At 39.5% G+C, this 23,963-nt stretch overlaps 1 protein-coding gene and 1 pseudogene across 2 annotated transcripts in view; one reads left to right on the top strand and one right to left on the bottom strand.

The window, feature by feature from the left end:
* On the bottom strand, window positions 9,095-9,667 carry FELCATV1R-PS9 (vomeronasal 1 receptor felCatV1R-ps9 pseudogene; annotated as a pseudogene).
* Window positions 13,506-23,963, top strand: part of GABPB1 (GA binding protein transcription factor subunit beta 1) — a 70,258-nt gene continuing 59,800 nt past the window's right edge. The window contains exon 1 of one of the 2 annotated variants that reach the window (XM_003987146.6): window positions 13,506-13,933. The gene's annotated coding sequence lies outside the window, so the exon portion shown is untranslated. Of the gene's footprint in view, window positions 13,934-14,864; window positions 15,069-23,963 lie in introns of those variants that run through there. The other variant, XM_045059330.1, reaches the window with a different exon arrangement.

Consider the following 23,963-nt stretch of genomic DNA (forward strand, 5'->3'; position numbering starts at 1 on the left):
AAGAATTAAAGTATGGCTTTGCAGATGCCAATGCAGCCCAGACACAGTCAATTCCACTGTGTTCTTTGACATTGCTGTCTATGGTGAGTCCTTGGGCCAGCTCTCCATTGAGCTGTTTGCAGACAAAGTTTCAAAGACAGCATAAAACTTTCATGCTCTGAGCACTGAAGACAAAGGATTTGGTTATAAAGTTTCCTGATTTCATAGAACTATCCTGGGGCCTATGTGCCAGGGTGGTGACTTCATACACCATAGTGGCCCTGGTGGCAAGTTCACCTGGGAGAAATTTGATGTTTCATCCTGAAGCATATGGATCCTTGCATCTTGTCCATGGTAAATGCGGGACCCAACAAAAACAGTGCCCGGATTTTCATATATGCTGCCGAGACCGAGTGGTTGGATGGCAAATGTGGTCTTTGGCTAAGTGGGAGGGGGAATGAACATTGTGGATGCCATGGACTGCTTGGGTCCAGGAATGGCAGGACCACCAAGAAGCTCACTATTGCTGTCAACACCACCAATAAATTTGACTTGTTTTACCTTGACCTCCAGCTCATTCCTTCTGAGCTCGAGAGAACACCTTGCCACCCTCACCTGGCTCACTATATCCTATAACCTTTGTGCTCTCACTGCAGTTCTTTGGTTCTATATTTTTCTTATTCTCCTCCAAGTCCAGCTGAATTGCAGCATTAGGTTTATAATTATGAAAGGAAAACTAAAGAAAAATGAAGACTGTTTTGAGCCTGGACTATTGGAGAAAAGTGGTACCTTGGTAAAGATAAAGAAGTTGGGGAGAGGAAAGTAAAACAATTTCATCTGAAGAGCTTAAAGGGAAGTGGGATACTCAAGTTCCTTCTTATAGGTCCTGTATGCAAGCAAAGTGCATGCAGTTGGCAAAAGGACAAACCAGTTTTTAGCACAAAAATCTAAATTTAACCCAAAACTTTGGGTTTCACCATTTTAGTAAATAATATATTACCCCACGTATTGTTGCCTACTGCCAAGGAGAGTTGGGTTAGCAAAGGGGAAAAGGCAACTTTCAGCTTTCCATCTTAATGAAAGCCTTCTCAAAGGGCAGAAGCCATACCAGAAGCATTTTGAAGTTTACGCCCTTAAGTACCCTGTAGGTATTCTCTTGCTCAAACTTAAAGCTCTCTATTTCTCATTTCCTGGGTTTTTTTTTTTTTTTCTCTTTGGGATCAAGTATTAAACTTGTTTTAATATATAATCAAATGTGATATAACTTCACTAATAATTCCTTTTTTGCTTCATCAAAGAATATCTCCAGATAAAAGTGTGGAGTTTGTGCTGTTATTAACTCTTCATTTTATCTTTCCTTGGCCTGGAGATGCAGGAATCCAGGGGCAAGGCAAGTGCACCAAGGAGCTTTAGGTCTATCCCATATGACCCACTCTGCAGTCTAGTCAGTGAGGAATTGTTTTAAGCATAGTTGAGTCTAGACTTACCAAAGTATGGTGCTTCTTATTTGGAGGGAGAGATGGGTGAGGAGGAATAAAAATACCCAATCCCATGTAAGGCCTCAATGAATAGATCCTTTTCTTGGATTCAAGTCTTGCTTTAACCAATAGCGCTTATAAAATCTGGGTGGAGATTTGTGAAGCTCTGCCACACTATACATAAGCATTTTTAAAGTTCCATTGTTATGACCAGCTTAGGAGTAGGGAAAAGTCCCAAGCCTCCTTATATTGCAAACGTGGCAGGTCTTTGGGAAGAGAAAGAAAGGACTGGCTGCTCAGTGTTAGCTGGGCGATGTTTCTGCTTTGCACTTACTCCATTTCCTGAGCTGCACTGGTATGGCTTTTAATTGAGGGGATGTAGTCGACAGAGTAGAGTGGGCTGCAGGAGGAAGGACACGGTTAAGTGTGTCAGGATTAAGCCCCACCCCACTCCTCCACTTTTCTGAGATATAACTGCCATATAAGATTGTGTAAGTTTAAGGTGTACAATATGGTTTGATATACATACATACTGAGAAATTATTACAATAAGGACAGTTAACAAACACATCCATCATCCTACATTTTTTTTTTGTGGTGAGAACTTTTAAGATCTACTCTTTTAGTAACTTTTAAGAATACAGTAGTTACAGTCACTATGCTGTACTTTAGATCACCAGAACTTGTTCATCTTATAACGAGAAGTTTGTGCCCTTTGACAACCTTCCCCCATTCCCCTGCCTTCTCCCCACCCCAACCCTGGCAACCATAAATCTGTTTCTATACGGTTGATGAAAAAAAAAATCTTTTCTTCTTTTAAGTAGGCTCCACACCCAATGTGGGGCTCAAACTCACGACCCTAAGATCAAGAGTCACATGCTCTATTGACTGAGCCATCCAACTGCTCCTGAGGTTGTTTTTTTTAGATTTGGTATATGTGAGGTCATACAGTATTTGCTTTTTTCTGAGTTATTTTACTTAGTGTAATGTCCTCAAGGTTAGCATAAAGCCATCAAGGTTGAGCTCTTAATTTATGTTCTGAAAGTAAGATGAGAGGACCAGTTCCGTATCTTGAACAGTAACCAACACAAATACACGTAATAATGGTCAAAAGAATTCTTGGAGAACCAAAGCTTGGTGAGTTAGGTCTAGAATTTTATCAATTCAGTTTTCATGGTTTCCTTAAGGTATAGTACACCTTTAACTCTTGTCTTGGGACCGTAGTTGACTTAACAGGAAAGGAGAGGACAACGAGACCTCCAAAATCTTTCACATTTTCACACGTGAGATTGTTTACCTGTTGTGCCAGGCTTTCACTCCTGAAAGAAAAAACAGCATGGAAGAAAGGGTAGTTGGTCATGTCTGAAAAGCAGTATGGCATAGTAGAAATAAAACATGGATCTTGGGAGGCAGACCAACTGGGGGAAAAAAATCTGAATTCTATTTTCTATCTGTGTATCACTTATCTAGAGTCTGTATTTTCTCCTTTGTAAAATGGGGATAGCACCTACTTTTGCAGAGATTAAATGAGAAAATCTACTTGAATACATTTAATAGTTGCTAAATAAATGCATGGTAAATTTCAATGTGTACTAATGCCCAGCATTTTCATTTGTACGCTTGGTAAGACATTTAAGTTGAAAATTCTTTGTATGTTAACTTCAGCAGTTATCAGAATCACCCAGAATAGAAGGTAAGAAAATGAAAGCATAATTGTAGTCACTAGTTATACACAATCAAAAATTATTTTAATCTTTTTAGTATAGAACATATAAAGAAAAAAAATATATAAAGAACCCTCACATATCCATCATCCAGCTTCTTATCATCCTCTGTTTCCTTGATATTGCCAAAAATTTATACCCTGTTGCCACTCCAGATTATTTTGAAACAAATCCTAGATAAAATATCATTTCCTCTTCAATTTCAACAGCTCTCTAAAAGATTCTTGTTTAGGGGCACCTGGGTGGCTCAGTCAGTTGTGTCTGACTTTTGGCTTCACGAGTTCAAGCCCCGCATAGAGCTCTCTGCTGTCAGCACAGAGCCCGCTTCAGATTTCAGTCCCAATCTCTCTCTGCCCCTCCCCTGCTCACACTCTCTCAAAAATTAACATTAAAACTTTTTAAAAAGAGATTGTTTAAAAAACTTAATCATAACAAAACATTGCAACTCAACAAAAGTAGCATGATTCCTTGGTACCATCAAATATCTAATCACCAGTGTGCAACACACATAGTCCATTTAGTTAATGAATTTATAACTGTATTTATATACCTCTTTTTTTATGTTTATTTATTTTGAGAGAAAGAGAGTGGGAGCACAGGAGAGGCAGAGAGAGAATCCTAAGCAGGCTCCATGCTCAGCATGGAGCCTGATGTGGGGCTTGATCTCACAACCAAGATTATGACCTGAGTAGAAATCAGGAGTCTCAGGCTTAACCAACCACCCATGCACTCCTATAGCTCAATTCAAGAAAGAGAAAGACTCCAAATTCCAAGCCATTCCTGAGATGCAAATTAAAATTTAGGGGTATTAAATTGAAAGACCTCCCAATAGTCACTTGCCATGCGTGAAGATGTAATCATTTCCAAATTGTGCAGGAAACACAAACAATACGTTGGTTGTAGTTAATGTGAAGAAAGACACTATTAATAGTTATGACAACTTGTTTTAATGGACCTTTATGAATCTGTGGAAAACCAGAAATACATGGTCTTACTCAAGTCAAGCTGCCATAACAAAGTACTCTAGGCTGGGTGGTTTAAACAGCAGAAATTTGTTCCTCACAGTTCTAGAAGTCCAAGATCAAAGTGCTGGCTAATTTGGTGAGAGTTCTCTTCCTGGCTTGCAGATGGCTTCCTCATTGTGTCCTCACATGGCCTTTCCTCTTGCCCAAGCTGAGAGATCTCTCTTGCTCTTCTTCCTCTTCTTATAAGGTTACTACTAATCCCATCATGAGAACTCCACTCTCAGGATTGAACTGAACCCTAATTACCTCCCAAAGGCATAATCTCCAAATACTATCACATTAGGGGTTAGAGGTCATGGATTTTGGGGGGACACATTCAGTCCATAACACACCTACACATTTATAAAAGGACTACCAAATTTAAGTCAGTAAGCTAGAATGCCACATCTAACTTCTTTTCTCTCCCTAAATTATTCTGGCTCTAAGAAACTGAGATCATCATTCCTGGAAATTTTTCTTTCTGCCCTAATATAATCCCCAGTGCAGGTGGAACCCAGAGCCTAATATCCCTACTTGCCACCTCAGTACCAAGGCAAAATTAAGTAAAAGTCCTTTTTTAGCTCCTATCAGGGGAATTTTTTCATGAAATGAACAATTTTTCCTCTCTTCCTAGGTTCTCTGTAATTCAAACAAAAGCTGAAGGATCTTTTTAAATCCTGCTAAGCTTGCAAATTTGCCAAAAAAAAAAAAAAAAAAGTGTAGATGGGGCTGCTTGTAGTCATCCTTGGCCCTTCTCCAGGTTTGCTGGCTGCTATGACTGCATAAGCAACCATGTTTTTACTAGCTGTGGGTGTAGCTGCAGGAGCTGCAGCAAAGAATTTCTGTATCCTAAAGAAATTCTGAAAATCAAACCCCATTTCTCTCAATTTAACCAAATGATTTTGTTGTTGATCCTGAAAATATTAGGTAGGACTTGAAATAATCTGTCCTTCAAAAGTTGGCAGGGAAAAATCCAAAACTTTGCTCCCACTCTAATCTATTGACAATGCTGTGGAGAAACATCCGGTACATGGAGGACAACATGGCTGAACCTATCAAAATTAAAAATACACATATGCCCTTTTGCAGAGCAATTCCTCTGAGAACAGAGATGAGATGTACTTAAATATACAAGAAGGTATGTGTACAAAGATATTCGTCCAAGCATTAATTAGAATATAACAATTTAGAAACTCTATGTCTCTCAATTGGATGATGACTGGTTAAATAATCTGCAGAGGTAAGAAAAATATGTATCTTATGCATTCATATGAAAAAGTCAGATGTCTTAAGTGCAAAGTGTAGAAAAATATATATGGCAGCCTCCCTTTTACATAAAAATTGGGAATAATATTCTTTCTTACATGTATAGGCATGAAGAAATTCTGGAAAAATAAAAAAAGTAAGAGCAGAGGTTATTCTGAGGGTGGGAACTGTATGAATGAAAGACAGTGAAGATGTTTAAAAAGTATTCTGCACCAGTGGATGGATTCAAATAATTTTTAAAATCATATGAAACCATAACCAACAATTATTAAATGTCCACTGCCTTAAAATATAGTGAGAAAATAAGGTTTCCCAAATGTAAAATATATAAAATATAAGGTTGAGTGAAGTGGCTGCTCCTAACCTGTTCCTGGAAATCAAAGTTCTTGGTGCTTCTGGGGAATGCTGAGATCATTGATTTTACTAAAGGATGTCACTTACTTACTGGAGGTCTTGTCTACAACTCAGAAACGGGTTAGATAAAGACAGAAGACTTCATGCTTCTGCAATCAATTTAAAATTCTTCAGTAGTCTGCCAAAAATGCACATTATTCTTCTGTAAATCTAAAAACGTGCAGGGAGAAACCAGTAATTGTATTGTGGTAGAACATCTTTCTCTTACTTTTCTCTAATGTTAAAATGCTACCCTAAGAGTAAACCTAGTAGGGGAAAGCCTTCCTTATTGATTATAGATTACTCAATTTTGAGTAGATACTGCTGCTTTCCAAAAGACATGTGTTCACCACCAGTCTTAATTATCTTTCATTCCAAGTTTTAGTGACCTTGGCTTACAAAGCCATCTTGATCTTTTCCCTAAGAATTTCAGGTGACCAAAATGCACAATACCAGTGAACACTATTAAATAACATCCTAATGTTTCCCAATGTGAATTACCCATACCACAAGTGATACTCATGGTTCTAGGTAGTATGCGAACAAAGCAGCAAACGTCATATCATATAGTGAGTTATTATTGTTTCTTGTTCAAGCACTTGGCTGGAAAGAGTGTTTAGCTAGGTCTTAATAATTGGCTTTGTTTTCATTATACTAATTTTTAGATATATTATTTCTCTTTTAGAGAGAGGGTGCAAGTGAGCGAGGGCAGAGAGAGAGGAAGAAAGAGAAATGGGGCTCACCCTAAGCAGTGCTCTTGTTCACCTCATGTGTGACTTGAACTCATGAACCATGAGATCATGACCTGAGCTGAAGTCAGATGCTTAAAACTGACTGAGCCACACAGGTACCCTAGACATTTTTTCTTATTGCCAGAGATCTGGGGCACAAATGATTGTCTGGATTATCCATGCTCATTGTAGCACAACAAACAAGTGCAGGTGCTGTTACATAGGTTTCAGGTCACAAATCACAAAAATCCAAATGTCTTTTCTCAGGGCCTAACTTTCCTTGACTCAAATTCACCCCATGGGCTTCCTAAAACAGTTAGCTATCCAGGAATTGTATAGTGCACCATATAAACTGGAGTCAAACTGGTTCTCAATGCTACTTATTTTTGCTGTGAGTCCATAGTCAATCTACCAAATAAGGACAAATTGGCTACCTTGGAATCTGAGAGGAATAAATGATAACACACGTAGAGCAAACGGTATGCAGGTTAAATGCTGATTTCCTCTCCTCTTTACTTCTCTTTTTTCTATATTGTCTCCAAATGATCTCATTCACTCCCATAGCTTCAATTACTACCTTGATGTGAATAACTTCTAATTTTCTGCCAGCAATACTGAACTTGTTTTCAGAGTACAAAACCCGAAGTTAGGAGATACGCCCAGGTCACATGCCTAGAGTGGTTAGAGTCTAGGTTAGAAACCAGTTAAGACTTGAACTTGGGGCTCCTCACTCCAACTGCCATGGTCTTTCACCTTCCCATATTGCCTCAAGTTCTGTGGTAGTTTTTGCATCTGTCTCTCTGTTTTTGTTTTTTTTTTAAACCACTGCCTCTCCCATAATTCAGGCCTAACTTATCTTTCACGTTTATAATGTACAGATGAAAAGACTGGCTCAGTCAGTGAAGTGATAGTTGGTAATGTGTATCTCAGAATTGCCCACAAAAGTTTTTTTCCCTACTTGTTAATTCCAACAAAATTAAAAAAAAATTTTTTTTAATGTTTATTTTTGAGAGACAGAGAGGGAGTGTGAGCAGGGGAGGGGCAGAGAGACAGAAAGGGGGACACATCTAAAGCAGGCTCTAGGCTCTGCGCGGTCAGCACAGAGCCCGATGTGGGACTCGAACTCACTAACTGTTAGATCATGATCTGAGCTGAAGTCAGACGTTCAACCGACTGAACCACCCAAGCACTCCTCCCAACAAATTTTTTAAAACCATATATATATATATGATATATATATATATATATCATGGTTTTATATATGTGTGTATATATATATACATGTGGATATATATCTATATGTGTGTGTGTGTGTGTATATATATATATATATATATATATATATATATATATATATATATATAAAATACACATATTGAGAAGTCACCAACCCCCGAACCTATAGCACAATGAATCACAAAGTGAATACCCACGTAACCAGCACTTAGGTCAAGAAACCAAATGTTGCCAGCACCCCCAGAAGCTCCCTTGTGCCCTCCTCCCAAATATTACTGCCTTACCCAAAGCATACTATTTCCTTTCTTTTTATAGTTTTTACTACCTAAACATAAATCCTTAAATCTAGTTTGGTTTTGTCTGGTTTTTGAACTTTCCAAAGTGGCTATGTCAATATACATTCCAACTAGCAATGTACAGTTTCATTTGTTCCAATTCTTGGCCACATTTGGCATTTACTGTAGTGTCTATTGTAGCCATTATTGTGAATGTGCAGCAGTAGTTCATTGTGGTTTTAATTTGCATTTCCCTGATTGTAAAAGTTGGGTGCCTTTACATGTTTATTGGCCATTTAGATACCCTCTCTGGTAAATTGTTCAAGTCTTTTACCCCCTTTACTATTGGGTTGTTTTTGTTTGTTTGTTTTTTTTATTAATTTTGAGAGAGAGTGAGCACAAGCAGGGGAGAGGGGCAAAGGGAGAGAATCTCAAGCAGGCTCCATGCTGTCAGTGTAGAACCCAATGCAGGCCTCGATCTCACAAACCATGAGATTCTGACCTGAGCCAAAATCAAGAGTTGGACGCTTAACTGATGGAGCCATCCAGGTGCCCTGGGCTGTCTTTTTTTAAATTGATTTGTGGAAAACTATAAATTCTAAATAGGAGCAGACACTTTTCTACTGTTGAACGCATTTGTCTGGCGGCATTAGAATACCACCAACTCCCCTTATTCTGGCCCAAATTCACTAATGAACTCTCTCGGAGGTAGTCAACTTCATGTACTATCGCTAAAACAAAACAGAATTATTTTGTGCTAGGGAATTTGCTAGAAACAATGGTTTTGAAATGAGACCTGTATTGGAATCCTGCCTAACATTTATCAGCTTTGTGACTTTAGGCAAGTTATTTAGACTATTTTGGCCTCTGTTACCTTACCGGAAAAATGGGGTTAGTAATATCTATTTTTTTTAGTGTTGTTGTGAGGGTTAAACGTGACACAAGATATATAACCGATTTTGCACAGTGGCTGGCAAACAGTAACATTTAATAAGTGGTAGCTATTATAAATTTGGGTTATTTCTTTGTAGCCTTACATTTCTCTATGGAGGGAGAAAATGAGCAGATAGATGTCCATTCCTTTCTTAGCTGCTATAGTTCTCACTATAAAGTTAAAAAAAAAAAAGCATTTGTTTTAGGTAATCTGGGAATTTGGTTCTTGTGACTCTGTCTCAGTACCTCTAGAGCAGGGCTTCACAAATTACCTGTGGTGCAGTGAAGATTAGGTAACTGTTGCACAACAAACTGAGGGACCATAAGAAGAAAAAATATGGGTAATCAAATTTGTGAATTTATATTAAACCTGGTCAACCAGGAGATGCAGAGGCTGATGGTGATGGCCCTGGAGCATGCTCAGGAGGCAGATGGTGCAGAAGGAGAGTCTCCTTATCACCCTGTTCATATAGAAAAATGCCTAACAGTTGAAGTCATTCTGAAAACCCAATGAATCAAAGAGGTCTGCAAACAACAAACAGTACAGTGGGGGAGCATAACTATGTGGACAAGGGCCAAGTGACATGTGATCAGGTCAGTGCGCTTAAATCTGTGATTCAGAAGTGTGAAGATATGAAATAAAAAGAAAGGAGTTGGCTTTCACTGACACCTAGAAAAAAAGGCATTATTTAACAGTAACATAAGAGAAAAAAAGATGATCTTAATGGCATAGAGGACACACAGTTTGCATATCTGGGGGAAAAAAAAACCCAAAACCTCTCATCATCAAAAAAAAAAATTTCTCTCTGGTGAAAGATCATAGGTACCTCTATTAAATATGAATTACTAGAAAAAGCTATTTAAACAAAGACATATAAAACAATACAGATCCACAGACATAAAACTAGTCTTCAATTACTGTAAGTTTCCAAATTCTTATTCACTTTGTGTAAATGCCTTGTCTAGGAACAATAGCAAAGGGTTTGCAGACTGGCATTACCCTGTGGACCATACTTTGGTAGCACTGCTCTGGAGCACTGACAAAAATCAGACTTCTGAATCTGAAGGGCTGAGGTTAGAGCCTGGAAAGTGGGACTGAACTGAAGGGTTGCTCTTGTTCCTGAGTCACCAGCTAGACACCTACTGTTTTTTTTTTTTTCTTTTTTAAAGTTTGTTTATTTATTTATTTTGAGAGAGACCAAGACAGCACGAGTCAGAGAGGGGCAGAGAGAGAGAGGGAGAGAAAATCCCAAGTAGGCTCTGCACTGTAGAGCCTCATGTGGGGCTTAAACCCAGGAAACCCTGAGATCACCACCTGAACCAAAACCAACTTTTGGGCGCTTAACTGACTGAGCCACACAGGCGCCCCCTACTGTTTTTTTCTAGCCTTAAGTACAACATTGAGTCACTCTAGCTCAAAAACCATCTATTATTCCCCTTGTATCTAAGATAAAATCCCTATCCTTTAACATGGCATCCAAGGCCTTCCAGGCTGGTTCCACACAACTTTTTTACTCTGATTTTCCACTAGACTGCACTGTCCAATATAGTAGCTACTAGCCATGTGGCTATTGAGCACTTAAAATGTGACTAATTTAGGAATTATAATTTTAATCTTTAATTTAAAATTAAATAACAAATGATACATAATTCAAATACTGCAAAACTTCTAAGTATGTTTAGAATGACTGGGCATGTTAATCTACTTTTTCAACTGTAAATTTTATGGAATCAAGTATTGAGGTATGTTTAAATATAAAATACACACCAGATTTTGAACACATACTTAGTAATGAGAAAAAGACTGCAAAACATTTAAAAACATTTAATATTTTTAAATATTGATCACATATGAAATGATACTATTTTGACTATACTGGATTAAAATTAAATTAAAATTAACTGCAATGGTTTCTTTTTTAATGTGTCTGGCTACTATAAACTCACATATGTGGTTTGTTTTATATTTATATTGGACAGCGCTAGCCTAGATAATCATGCCCAAACCTAAGAATAACTCTGGATTCTTCCCGTTCCCTCACTCATGTCAACTCATTAGCAATACAGGTCAGGTCTAATCACCAAATATATCTTCAAATTATCCACCTTTTCTCTATTGCTACCAACCATGTTACTCCTTTCCTAAAACCCTTTGATGCCTTCTACCACACTTAAACTTACCAAGGCAGCCGACTACTTCTACCATTCTTGCTTTCTAAACTTGTTACATTGACCTCCTTGCTATGCACAACAAACTCTTTCTCACCTTAGGATTTTGCTCTGCTATTCCCTTTGGTCTCAAATACTGCCCTTATTCCCATTTAGGTCTTAGCTCAGAGAATACCTTCTCTTGATCAACCAAGAAGCTTTTTCTTGATCAACCTCCAAAATTTTGCCTGTTCCCTCCCCTAGAGAAACACTTTATTCAAATACCCTTTTATTTTCTTAATGGAGCATATTATAAGATACTATCCTTCCTTTTGTAAAACTTATTTATGGTCTGTTCCTTGCACTAGCAACAGGAGCAGGAACCTTGTTGGTTTTGTTGCTGCTTAATATATTCCAGTATTTACAACAGTGCCAGTTACAGAAGGGTGCTCATGAAACAACTTCAATGAGTATCTAATTGCCTGCCAGACATATCTGCTTGGCTGTCTCACAAACACTTCAAATTCAACCAGGTCAAAACAGAACCTTACAACGTGTTACTCTTCTTCCCTGTTTCTAATCTCAGTGAAGACAGGACCATCTTTCCAACTGCTCCCCCAACACACCTGGGAGTCATCTTTGACATCTCCCTCTGTCATTCCCTTACCCGCTCAACCACATCACCAAACTCTCAATAACTACTTTGGCCACACTCTTTACACTAGTTGTCACTATCTCCGTCCAAGGCATTACTCTCTCACATATTACTGTTTTTTCCAAACTGTTTTCCATGCCTCTGAGTTTTGCATAAGTCTGATCTGCCTACCATGCAAATCCATTTCTATGACACTTTTACTTAACGGGTTCCTCTTTGCTCTCAAAAGCTAATCTCTGCACATACCACTCAAGGTCTTCACGATTAAACGTCTTCAAGAACATCTCTTGGCACTCCTAAAACAGCATTATCTTTTTTACTCAACACTCTCTTCAAAGTTTGTCTCCTAACTTTGCATGCATTGCATCCTCTGCCTGGAAGACTCTTCCCCAATTCCTTATTAAAGCTAATTGCTTCCCCAGTCCTCCCTCCCAGGTGAGTAAAGGATTTCTCCTGTATGGGATCTCGCAGTATTCAGCAGTTTACCCTCATTTACTACTGATGTTTCCTATTTACTTGTCTGCGCTCTATGGCAGATCAAGGAGGGCAAGGATTCCGTAACAATCATTAGTTCAACGTTTACTCCAATCAACTCAATGTTAAAGCATATGATATCAAAAACTTGACAAGTTTTTATCAACTGAAGCCTTGAAAACATTACATCAAAAGAAAACAATATGGCTCCTATGCCACTTACTTTGCTTCTGTTTTAGGCAAAATGTTTTAATAAGTTAAAGACTTACAAGCCTTTACCACGTCAATATCACTAAAGGATAACTGGAGATAAATTACTTATCTGAAGTAATCACAAAATCAAAAAGTAATATGGATTTCATTTAAGCTTGTAAACTCTCCTAGATTGAACTCTTGGCGCTGTCTCAGATATTACCAACTCCTAAATATAGGAAGCCAAAATTTGCACGTTAGCAACTTGGGAAAGCCACGTAGGAAAGTCATTCTTAAGCTCCTCTGTTAAAAACATACCGGTGTGTTGGATTTCTTAGCAAATCATCACAAGTAAATTAACTTCCAAAGACTTTTACTTTGTAAATTACCACCTCCAAATAAACTTTTGCTACTTTCTTAATAAAATACAACACAACAAAAATCTTGACATTCCAGCCACGGAAACACAGACCTCTACCTCCGAGGTGACAGTAATCCAAAGAAAATTAGCAAGCAATTATTTTAGGGTCGCTTAAGTACGAGACGCCTGTGACACCACCGGTATGTTAAACAAACAAAAAAAGGCTATAGAAATAAGTACGTCTTCGTCATGAACCTGACTGCTCAGTTTATGGAAGTGGAGAAGGACCATCCTTCGTTCCTCCTCTTGTACCTCAACCGCTACTCCTGTCCCAATCTGGCTAGTTGAATCTAGGGCCACTTTAAGTTAAATCCTAGCCTGCTGGCTGCTCTTCCGTCTCCCAGGACTCTGCTAGGCGACTCTGGTTAACCTCGGAGTGGGGATTCCCCGTCTCGGCGGTCTTGTCAGAGAGAAAAGAAGGTAGGAACACGCACTTTAGTATCCCAACCGCCAGCCCCCGCAGAAAGAGGCGGGAAGACTCGGCCACCAGCCGGGCTCCTCCACCGCGCACATGGCCGGCCGCAGCTCCCACCCCCGTGCCGCGCAGGCGCCGGGCGAGCCGGGACTTGCGGTCGCCGAGAGCGGATCATTCCGCCGCTTTCTTTGTGTGGCTCAAGCTCCACAAATGGCATATTTCCCTCTCGACCGTTAAAAAGAAAAATCAGATCTGTCGTCCCTTTCCTCCTGCTAGAATGGGGTCAGGGAGTGAGTGGGGGAGCGATCTGCGACCGAAGGCAGGGGCGGAAAGGCGCAGGCGAGGGCTTGACAAGGGCCGAGTCCGGGAGGGATGCTGGGAGCTTTGACTCACTCGCACACCATGTGTCCCTCCGCGCGCAGCACGGGGGACTTTTCGGTGGGGATTTTGGGCGCCGACCAGACGCGGCATTTTCGGAAAATAGCGCCCTGTGCAGCTGAAGCGCTTTGTGTGTAGCGGGGCCGCGTCAGCCCGGCCGGGTACGAGGCGCCTCGGGTCCCCGCACCACCTCCTGCTGCTCCCCCGTCGCCGCTCCCGAAGCTTTTCCAGGTCAGTGCGGGTCTGTGTAGGGCCCTGTTACCACCGGATGTGGAAGTTGATCTCTTCGCTGGTAAAAAATAATTCCACTTCCCCCGGAACCCAGATCATCCCCGCGATTTCCTGTTTATTGCATTAAGGCGCCGGGTTTCCGGGGCTCCTGGCCCCGCTTATTCCGCGGGGGTCGGCGGGGTCGGCCTGGACGCCCGCTCCGCCCGCGCCGCAGCCGCGCTTTGTCCGCTGGGCACCCCGCTTCTGGGAGGGGCGGGCAGACATGGTGGCGGCCGCCGCCCCCTCCTCGGCCCCGGCGCGCCGCGGCCTCACAGCCGGCCGGATCCCGGCCGGCGGCCCCGGGGCGGGGATGGGGTCGAGCCGGGGCGGCGGGGGCTCTGCGGGCGCCGGGAGGCGGGCGGTTGGCGGCAGAGGAAGGGAGGCAGGCTAGCGCGGCCCGGCCGGGCCTCGGCGCCCGCCGCCCCGGGAACTGCCGGCCTCTTTGTCTCGGCGGCCTGGCGGCCCCGCCAGCCTACCCGGAGCGAAGAAGGGGCGGCGGGGGCGGCCGGTCCGGGGCGCGGTGTGCTGCGGGGCCTGCGGGACCGGGAGGCGCTCGGGCCGCCGCGGGAGCGGCCGGCCCGGACAGGGTTAACCAGAGGGCCGGGCCCAGCCCGCGCGGGGACGATCGCGGCTACTGCCACGACCTCGGGGACTCAAGTCCCTGGAGGGGACAAAGCCCGCGGTTCTGGATGCTCGAGACTTCTGCTCTTGGGACTTGGCCGCCGGGCGGGTGCACTGCTTCGGAAAAGAAGTTGAGAATTTTGCCAGGTCATTTCTGCCTGGACACAGTGAAAATCAGTGTGTATTTAGTGTGCTTCGTTGAAGCTGTGCTGCCGTGTTGAATCAGCGTGCGTAGCCTCAGGGGTGCATCGTGAAAACTGAAACCGAAGGAATTATAGAGGCCTGCTTTGTGTGTGTTTCCCCACTTTAAGCTTGTTTTCTGTACACATACTCTTGTTTTAAACCTGATTGGACTGTGGCGAGCAGACGTCTGCTCAAAGGACGGGTAGCGACCACAGTACTTTTGAAGGGGGCTTGGTAATGTGGAAATATTTTAAGTACTCTCTGCGAAGACCGATTTGCTGTCTGGATTCAGGCAAGTTACTTTCTGAAGTACATTTTTTTCCCCCCTGAAGTATAGTTTTTATCTGGAAAATGTTTTTGATGTAGTCCGTAAATAATCCTTGTAAAGTAATTTTCCATTCCAGAATTAAAGATGCGCTGTAATTTATTATGCAGATGTTAGTAGTCGAAAATTCTTTTTGCAGATACTTTATTTCACTTGTAGACCCACCCAGCTTGGTTTAAATGTGTTCGCAGTGACCCATAACGTCAGCCTTGACACTTCCACTTTCAGGGTCAGACTTTGAATTTAAGGAAATTAAAGATGGCTTTATGCGTTTTAAAAATTCTGTCTTTTTAAGTATTTCCCCCAAAATAACAGCAATAAAATTCCATTACATGTTAACACAAGTCACATATTGGCAAGAGTTGACATTGTTTTGCATTTCTGCAAGTCTTTTAAATGTCTGCTTTAATACAAGACAGCTAGATTTTTAAATCTGCATTCAGTCTGTTGTGGTATCACACCATGTAACTTCTGAAAACTCCCAGAACCCCACTGTATGCTTATGACTTTTTTTTTTTAACTGATAAATTTGTCATTTTTATCCTGGCACCATACATGTCAAATGAGTATATTAAACAAGACACGTTTTAAAAATATGGTTAGGAAGATTGATTCCTATACTTTTGTCTTGGGTTCTAAGTTTTTTAATTTGGTATTTAGATATATAAACAGTATCAAGAGTAAAGTTTGCTTAATGTACATATCCTGGAGACTCAGGAAAATATTTTAAGTGACCTTAATTTTTAGTTCCACATCTTAATCTATGGAAGTAAAATATGAATTCCATATTAGATGTACCTGTGAAAACTTGTGTGTAAATGTAATATTTGAAGAAGGGACACTGTCAAAGCACTGCAGGACCTCTCCGTTTAAAAGGAATCCTGCAGTGAAACATTTGGTCAAACAATACTTTTGTAATGTAGATACATATATTTAGAGTTAAGTCTCCTAACTTAGAGTTTGAGTTCTCTGTCTCTTTCTGTCAATCTGGGTATTTTAGGTTGGGGTCCAGTTATGCTGTAAATGTGTGAAAATGTAAGGCCATACTTTGGTTTAATGGTTTTGAAATGAAGCTAAATTCATTTCCAGTTGTTTCTGTGAACTCTAGTTTGATTCTGTCAGGCTGTAGTTCTCTACTGTTCCATCAACAGGAAGCATCTGGTCATTCCTGACATAATTGTTTGAAAATGCCAGGTATATTTTTGATGTTTGCCATGCAAATGAAAATAAATATCAGATGGGATCTCCCCCTCACCCAGCATCTCTAAGATGTATTTATAATGGGCCTCATCTGTAGAATGGCCTTTTTTTTTTTTTCTTCCTCCTCTTGAGTACCTCATAAGTTAGGGACAGGTAAGGCAAACAAATCACGAATTCAGAACTCATATGAAATTTTGAATCATGAATTTATTTTGAGTGTGTATTTTTGAGGGTGCAGTGTCCCTTTGAAAGTAGCCTAAGTGTGGATGAATTCACTGATGGTCCATCTCCTCTCTGTCTTGTAAATATTAAAAAAAAAAAAAAAAAAAAAAGGAAATGAAACATTAAAGTTCAGGGTAACTTAGTTTTCTAGTATTTCTTTGGCCCCAGAGCTTTCCAACTAGTAGTCATTAATTTCTATAGCATTAACGTGTCTATCTTGGTATTAGACTTAACTTTTTTGAAGGTGTTATTCCATCATGCTCTCCAGAAGGTCTGTGTACTAGTATTAAGGCCTGTATGTTTTCCCACCTTGTTCATAACAGTGTTTTGCACAGAGTAGATGTGTTGTCGCAATCAGCTGTCAGTTCAGTTGTTGATGGGCTAGTATACTTGAATTTAGACTTAAGTATGTCCATGATGGAAGTGTAGAGGCTAAAGCATGAAATGATTTCTCCACTGAAGGTGAATCCATATGCAGTCATTGATACATTTAGAAATAGGAGTCTAAAACTCTTTGTCCTGATTCTCTTAATCTTTTAATGGGAATAATTGGAAAGGCTGGCAGTTAGAGCCCAAGGTGCTAGTGCACAAATAGAGAATGTGGAAAAGAGTCAGATCATTTTAACTGTATGTTTACCGTGAGTCAACACTATGGTATAATATTTTTTAAAGTAAATGTCATTTTGGAGTTGGTAGAACAATGTAGAAAGAGCAGGTGTTATCTCTGCTTTACTTGTATTGGTTGTATTATAGCTGGGATATTGTGTCGGTTTTTCAGGTAGAATACTGTCACAATACGCGTGGCCCTTGCATCGGTTCTCAGACTTCATATTACAATCACCTGGAGAGCAGAAACATGGAAGCCCAAGCTTAAGTAGGCTAGGACCTGGGCCACTGTATTTTTTTCAAGTTCCCCAGGTGGTAGACACTCAAGTTTATAAACCAGTGAGCTATACAGCATATCCAGAGGACCTTGATCATGGAGGAAATGGACATGAGGAAAGGAGAAAAGGCTGAAAAATGCCCTGTTTGGCTCAAAGAAGAGAAAGAAGCTCATCTAAGAAATGATAGTTATCTGTAAATACTTAAAGGTCTATCACACAGAAAGATCAGATTTGATCTGCGTAGAAAGAACTAGGATCAGTGAGTAGTAGGAGGAGGCAGGTTTCAACATTCTTTCAAGAGAAATTTCCATGAAACAGTAAAAATATAATGGGTTGGTTTGGGTGGTAGGCTTTCTGCTTTCACTGATGATGTTCAGTTAGGGATTCTAGGGTGGAGGAATTAATATGCTGAATGAGGATTTGGGCTAGGCGTCCTAAAGTTTCCTACAAAGTTTTGAGTTTTTATGATACAGGTCTAGGTTTGCGGTACAGAAGTAGAAGAGCGAAAACTAATTGAGTGAAACAGCTGTTAACTGGATCACAGTTTTCACCTTCTTGGATGAAGAGAAATGAGTATTAAGTGAGAGAGCTATTTGATGAGGGCTTTAAACCCAGCTGTAATTTGGCAGACTCAAAGCCTTAAGAATGGTCATACCTTCTGACATGGGAATTTTCATTTAAGGGAATTTTTCTTGATGTAATAAGAATAAGGGTGTGTGCAAAGATTTAGCTCTGAGCATACTAATTGCAGCACTGTTGATAGTAAAAGCTGTGTATTAACATTTGACCCCCCCCTGTCCCACATTAATTATATGAAGTAGAAAATACCTTCATTTTTCAGAAGAGAAAACAGGCATAGAGAGGTGAGGTAGCTTGTCTAAAGGAGCAGAGTTAGTATGTTGTAGAGCCAGGACTTGGATCCAAGCAGTTTGATTCCAGAGTCAGTAACTCTTTTTTTTAAAATGTTTTCTTTTTTTTTTTTTTTTCTTCAACGTTTATTTATTTTTGGGACAGAGAGAGACAGAGCATGAATGGGGGAGGGGCAGAGAGAGAGGGAGACACAGAATCGGAAACAGGCTCCAGGCTCTGAGCCATCAACCCAGAGCCCGACGCGGGGCTCGAACTCACGGACCGCGAGATCGTGACCTGGCTGAAGTCGGACGCTTAACCGACTGCGCCACCCAGGCGCCCTAGAGTCAGTAACTCTTGATCACTGTACTGTAAAATTGTACACAACCTGAATGTTTAACAGTGATTGTTAGGGTACATATTCACAGTGGGGTACTGCCTAGCTATTAAAATATGATGTTAGAAGAAGGTAAAGTCATGAAGAGATGTCTTGACATATGTTAAGTGAAAAAGTAGTTTAAAAGCAATTCCATTTTGGTTAAAAAACAAATAATACACTTGATCCTTGAACAATAGGGCTTTGAACTACTTGGGTCCACTTATACACAGGTTTTTGTTTGTGTTGTACAGTACTGTACTGTTTTCTCATGATTTTCTTAATATTTTCTTTCCTATAGCTTGCTTTACTGTAAGAATACAGTATATAACATATACAAAATACGTATATTGACTGTTTATGTTATCCATAATTATGCTTCATGTCAGTAGTAGGCTATTAATAGTTTCTGGGGAGAGAAAAGTTATACTCAAGATTTTCAGCTGTGTGTGTGTATGGGGGGGGGTTGTATGTGTGCCCCTAAGCCCTGCATTGTTCAAGGAAAAATTGTATTGACATCTGGAAGGGTATGTGCCAAATTGTAATTGATTTTTTCTGAGTGTAGTTTTAAAAGTGATTATTTTCTTTTTGTTTATTCAGGTTTTCTGATTACTAAAATGAATATATGTTTTTGTGTATTTCTTGTAGTGAAAAACATATTAAAATGTTGTATTTCAATAAAAAATTGAAGATTATTAGCATAAACTGAGGAGCTTGGGTTTTATACTGTGCAGTTTATGCAATTTGACTTAGGAATTGCACATAAATGGGACTTTGTAGGTTAATGAAGTCTTGTATTTTTTTAAGTTTGATTATTTACTATTCTAATAGTAATACATTAATTGAATAGAGAAAACAATCACTGAATCCTCCCATTCTATCATAATCAGTTCTCTATTTTGTATTTTCTCCCTCTTACGTGTAATATTTTAAATGTACTCATCCCAGTTTAGTCACTCTCTAGCTTTGTGACTTCAGACAATTTACTTAATCTCTTTGTGCCTCAGTTTGCCACTTTGTAAAGCAGGGATAATTATAATACATATGTCATGGTGGTTGGTAGGATTAAATGATTTACTGCATATAAAGTGATCAGAACAGTGTCTGACACATTTAATAGCTCAGCAAATGTTAGCCATTAGTATTATAGGATCATAGCCCACTAAAACCCTTGGGGTCTAATAGGTTTGGGAATTAAAAGAGTTTTTTGGATATAGGCAAGGTAATAATATAATCTTTCAACAGAGTCCAGTCCTCTTCAAACATATTACTATTTCTGTAGCGAGATGTATGAACATTTTTACCAAATGGGGTAAAGGCTATAAATAGCTTCATGTCAGTTCAGGTAAGGTTTTACCATCAAAAGAGTTTTTGTATTTTGGAATTGCAGTTAAGGAACCCGTAGAATATTTATTCAGTTTTGAGTCCTATTTTAATATTAAAACATACACCTTTTCATGTTATTATATAGCTTTATAATCCATGGTAGTTTAAAAATTAAACAAAAAGAAAACAAAATGTTCACTTTTATTTCCTTTGATGATAAAATATGCTAAACCTCCACCAATATCGTTGATTCTATTACATTGTGTAGAATCTTTTCTAGAAGAGACTAACCTCTAACCCAGTTACCTTTTTTCTGTTTTATACTTGAGGGATAAGACATTAATTTATTTATTTTTCTATTTTATTTATTTTGCTATTTGATTCCAGTTAACATACAGTGTTATATTAGTTTCAGATGTACAATATAGTAATTTAATAGTAACATACATCACCCTATGTTCATTACATCAAGTGTACTCTTTAATCTCCATCACCTATTTTACCCATCACCTCCCCCCCCCCCCGCGTTAACCATCAGATAGTTCTCTATAATTAAGAGTCTGTTTCTTGCTTTGACTCTCATTTTTCCCCCTTGTTTTGTTTCTTAAATTCCACATGTGAGTGAAATCATATGGCATTTGTCTTTCTCTGACTGATTTTGCTTAGCATTATACTCTCTAGCCATATGTTGTTGCAAATGGCAAGATTTCATTCTTTCTTATGGCTGAATAATATTTCATCACGCATATATATATTTGCATATATGTATATTTTGCATATATATGTGTATATATATATTTATGTGTGTGTGTGTGTGTGTATATATATATATATATATATATATATCACATCACGTCTTTATCCATTTCATCAATCAGTGGACACTTGGGCTGCTTCCATACTTTGGCTATTGTAAATAATGCTGCTATAAACATAGGGGTGCATGTATTCCTTTGAATTAGTGTTTTTGTTTTCTTTGGGCAAATACCCAGGAGTGTGATTGTTGTAACTTGGTTTACTACAGTAGTAATTCTTTTAAAGGAGGTGAGTAGAGGCCCCTATGGTACTTTTCTTTTAATATGCCCTTCCATTCTGCAGATGTGGAAACTAGATGGATATTTACCCTAAGTCATAATATTATTAATTGTAGAACTGTACACTGGAATTAGGTCATTTCCTCTCATAAAATTGGATGTCCAGTCTTTTTGATTCCTGTACTCTTCTGTGTCTACAACACTTACCATGTATCTAAACAGAGGGAAAAAATTTAAACTGTGCCTTAGTCTGAGCTGCTATAATAAACACAGACTTGGTAGCTTATAAACAACAGAACTTTATTTCTCACAGTTCTGAAGACTGGGAGGTCCAAGATCAAGGTGCTAGCATGGTTGAGGTCTGGGGAGGACCCTTTTCCAGTTGCAGACTTGTCCATTGTATTCTCATGTGCTGGAAGGAGCAAGGGAGCTCTCTGGGTGCTTTTTTTTTAGAAGGATGTAAACTTTACTCACGATCCTTCCTCATGACCTAATCACCTCCCAAACATTTCACCTCCCTAATAGCATCACTTTGGCATATAAATTTGGGGGCGAGGGAGAGACATACAGGCATTCAGACCATAGCAGATGGTATGGTGTTTAAGTGAATGATCTGAAAAATTTCCCTTATATCCTGGCTTGTGTGAAGTCTTACATTTTGCCCCTGTGATTGTTCCACCTGTGTCTTCAGCCATTCCTTTCATACAGACTCTCAATTTCTCTGTCTTAGTTTATTCCTGTATGCATTAGATATAGCCTGAACTTAACACCAGTCACTTTCATATTTACCTGTTAAATCTTTCCACTATCTCCTCTGTTTTTCTTCACAGTCACAGCATATTTATGGGGGAAGGTGGGTAATGACGATTTCTTGGCCACTGAATTTATGCTGAACAATTCCCAGTGGGCCTTTGTTACTTGGCCATTGTTTTATTAATCTCACATTTTTCTGTTTTCTCATATGTCTTCTTTCTCTTTTTCAAAAGATACCATTGATTTGATTTCTACTTAATTGAAAAAGTGAATAGAGGGGCGCCTGGGTGGTTCATTTGGTTAGTGTCTGACTCTTGATTTCAGCTCAGGTCATGATCCTAGGGTTGTGGGAACGAGACCCCGCATTGGGCTCTACTGAGCCTGGAGCCTGCTTAAGGGTCTTTCTCTCTTCCCTGCCTCCCCTCCCACCCCATCCCTGCTTTTGCCCTCTTTCAGTCTCTCAAAAAAAAAAAAAAAAAAAAATAGAGTACAAGCTTGCACATTTTTTTTTCATTGTCACCATGATGAGTCTATTCTTTCATCTTATTTTGTGAACTGGATGGAAGTGAATTCTTTTTGCTTTTCTAGGAATCTTGCTTCCACACAACTTTTCGTCTTGGATCACTTTGATTGTTAAGTGCAGTGGTTGGGTAATAATAAATCTAAAAGTGATGGAAATTGCTCAGTTTTTCTTTGTAAGCTTTATCATCATCATACTTAAATCTTAAAGTTGTTTATAATACATGTTTCTAATTTATTATTTATACCCATTAGTCAGCACAATTCTTTAGATTACTCTTTACTGGATCTCACTTTGTCCTGAGGCTCTGCTTTGCCTATTATTTCCCTTTCTAGCTTTAGAGTCTCTTCGTCCAATCCATCCTACATACGGCTGCCAGAATAATTTTCCTAAAACTTTTTTGAACCCACTGCTATTAAACCTAAACAGTGGAGGAGAGAGCATGTGCTATTGGCCTTTGCACTCTGCATTGTGCCAAGCAAAGTGAATTGAACTTGTGCTGAATAAATGTTTGAATGGATCACTGTTTGCTCAAAACATTGAATGACTTCCAATTGTCTGCAGGATAAAGTCCAAACTCTGCTTTCTGGCTTTCAAACCTTTCACGTTGTGCATCTTCAACCTTACTTCAACCTTGTTTCCTCTGTAGTTTACCATGCTCAGGCACAGTTCTGCATGTTCTTCCTTTTCCTTTTCCTTGATAGTCTTGTCACAGCCTATTGACATGTTTGCTTTTAGCTGGGCCCTGTCCTAATCTTTGGTGGTATGGTAATGAAAACAGAAGACAGAGTCTCTGTTTTCTTGGAGCTGACATTCAGGATGAGAGGGGAGGAAAAGCACAGTAAATAAATTATCAGGTGGTAGTGAGTGGAATGAAAAGGAATAAAACTGGATAAGGGGTGAGAATGGTAGAAGGTGGTTGCTATTTTAGGTGGTCAGGGAAAGATCTCTTTGGGTGTCCTAGGACGAGGGAGTAAACCATGCAGTTATAGAAGTGAAGAGCTTTCTGGGCAGAAGAAGCAACGTGTGCAAGACCCTGAGGTGGGAACATGTTTGGCTTGTTTGAATGATGAAGAAGACTTGTGTGCCTAGAGCAGAATGAATAAGGAGGAGTGATAGATTAGAGAGGTAGTGGGGAGCTAGACTGCTCCAAACAAATGTCTTTCATTGAAGAGGCCTTCCTCGACTACATCACTTTGTTTGTTGATTTAAAGCTTCTCTGAACCTGTATAGCGACTATGGAAGTTGCTTTCCAATTATTTTTTTATTGTGATCCACAGTAAAAAATGTATTTTGCATCAATAATCAATACATAAATAAATGTATTTTGCGTACATATTATATGTGTGTGTTCTGTGTGCATATTTATGACTGGAACAACAATTTCATGAAACATGGCTTTTACTATATTTGCTATATGGTGATACTTTTAAAAATGTTGACTTTAACCTGCTAAATGATTTCACAGTCTGCTAAAGGGTCGTGACCTACAGCTTGGAAAACAGTGATCTACGGTATAAGCCCACTTAAGAAAAAGAATCACAACCACTCTTATTATAATCCACATATCCTTCCAGGTTATGAAATATCTTCAGTTAAAGAACATGGTTTCAATTATTTTGTGTATGTGTTTTTAGTGTTTGTTGTACTGCTGAATAGAGAGGACTTGTTTAATTTGGCAAATAGCTATTGAGTGGG

This window comes from Felis catus, chromosome B3 (genome assembly GCF_018350175.1).
Source record: "Felis catus isolate Fca126 chromosome B3, F.catus_Fca126_mat1.0, whole genome shotgun sequence".
In the NCBI taxonomy this organism is placed as follows: domain Eukaryota; kingdom Metazoa; phylum Chordata; class Mammalia; order Carnivora; family Felidae; genus Felis; species Felis catus.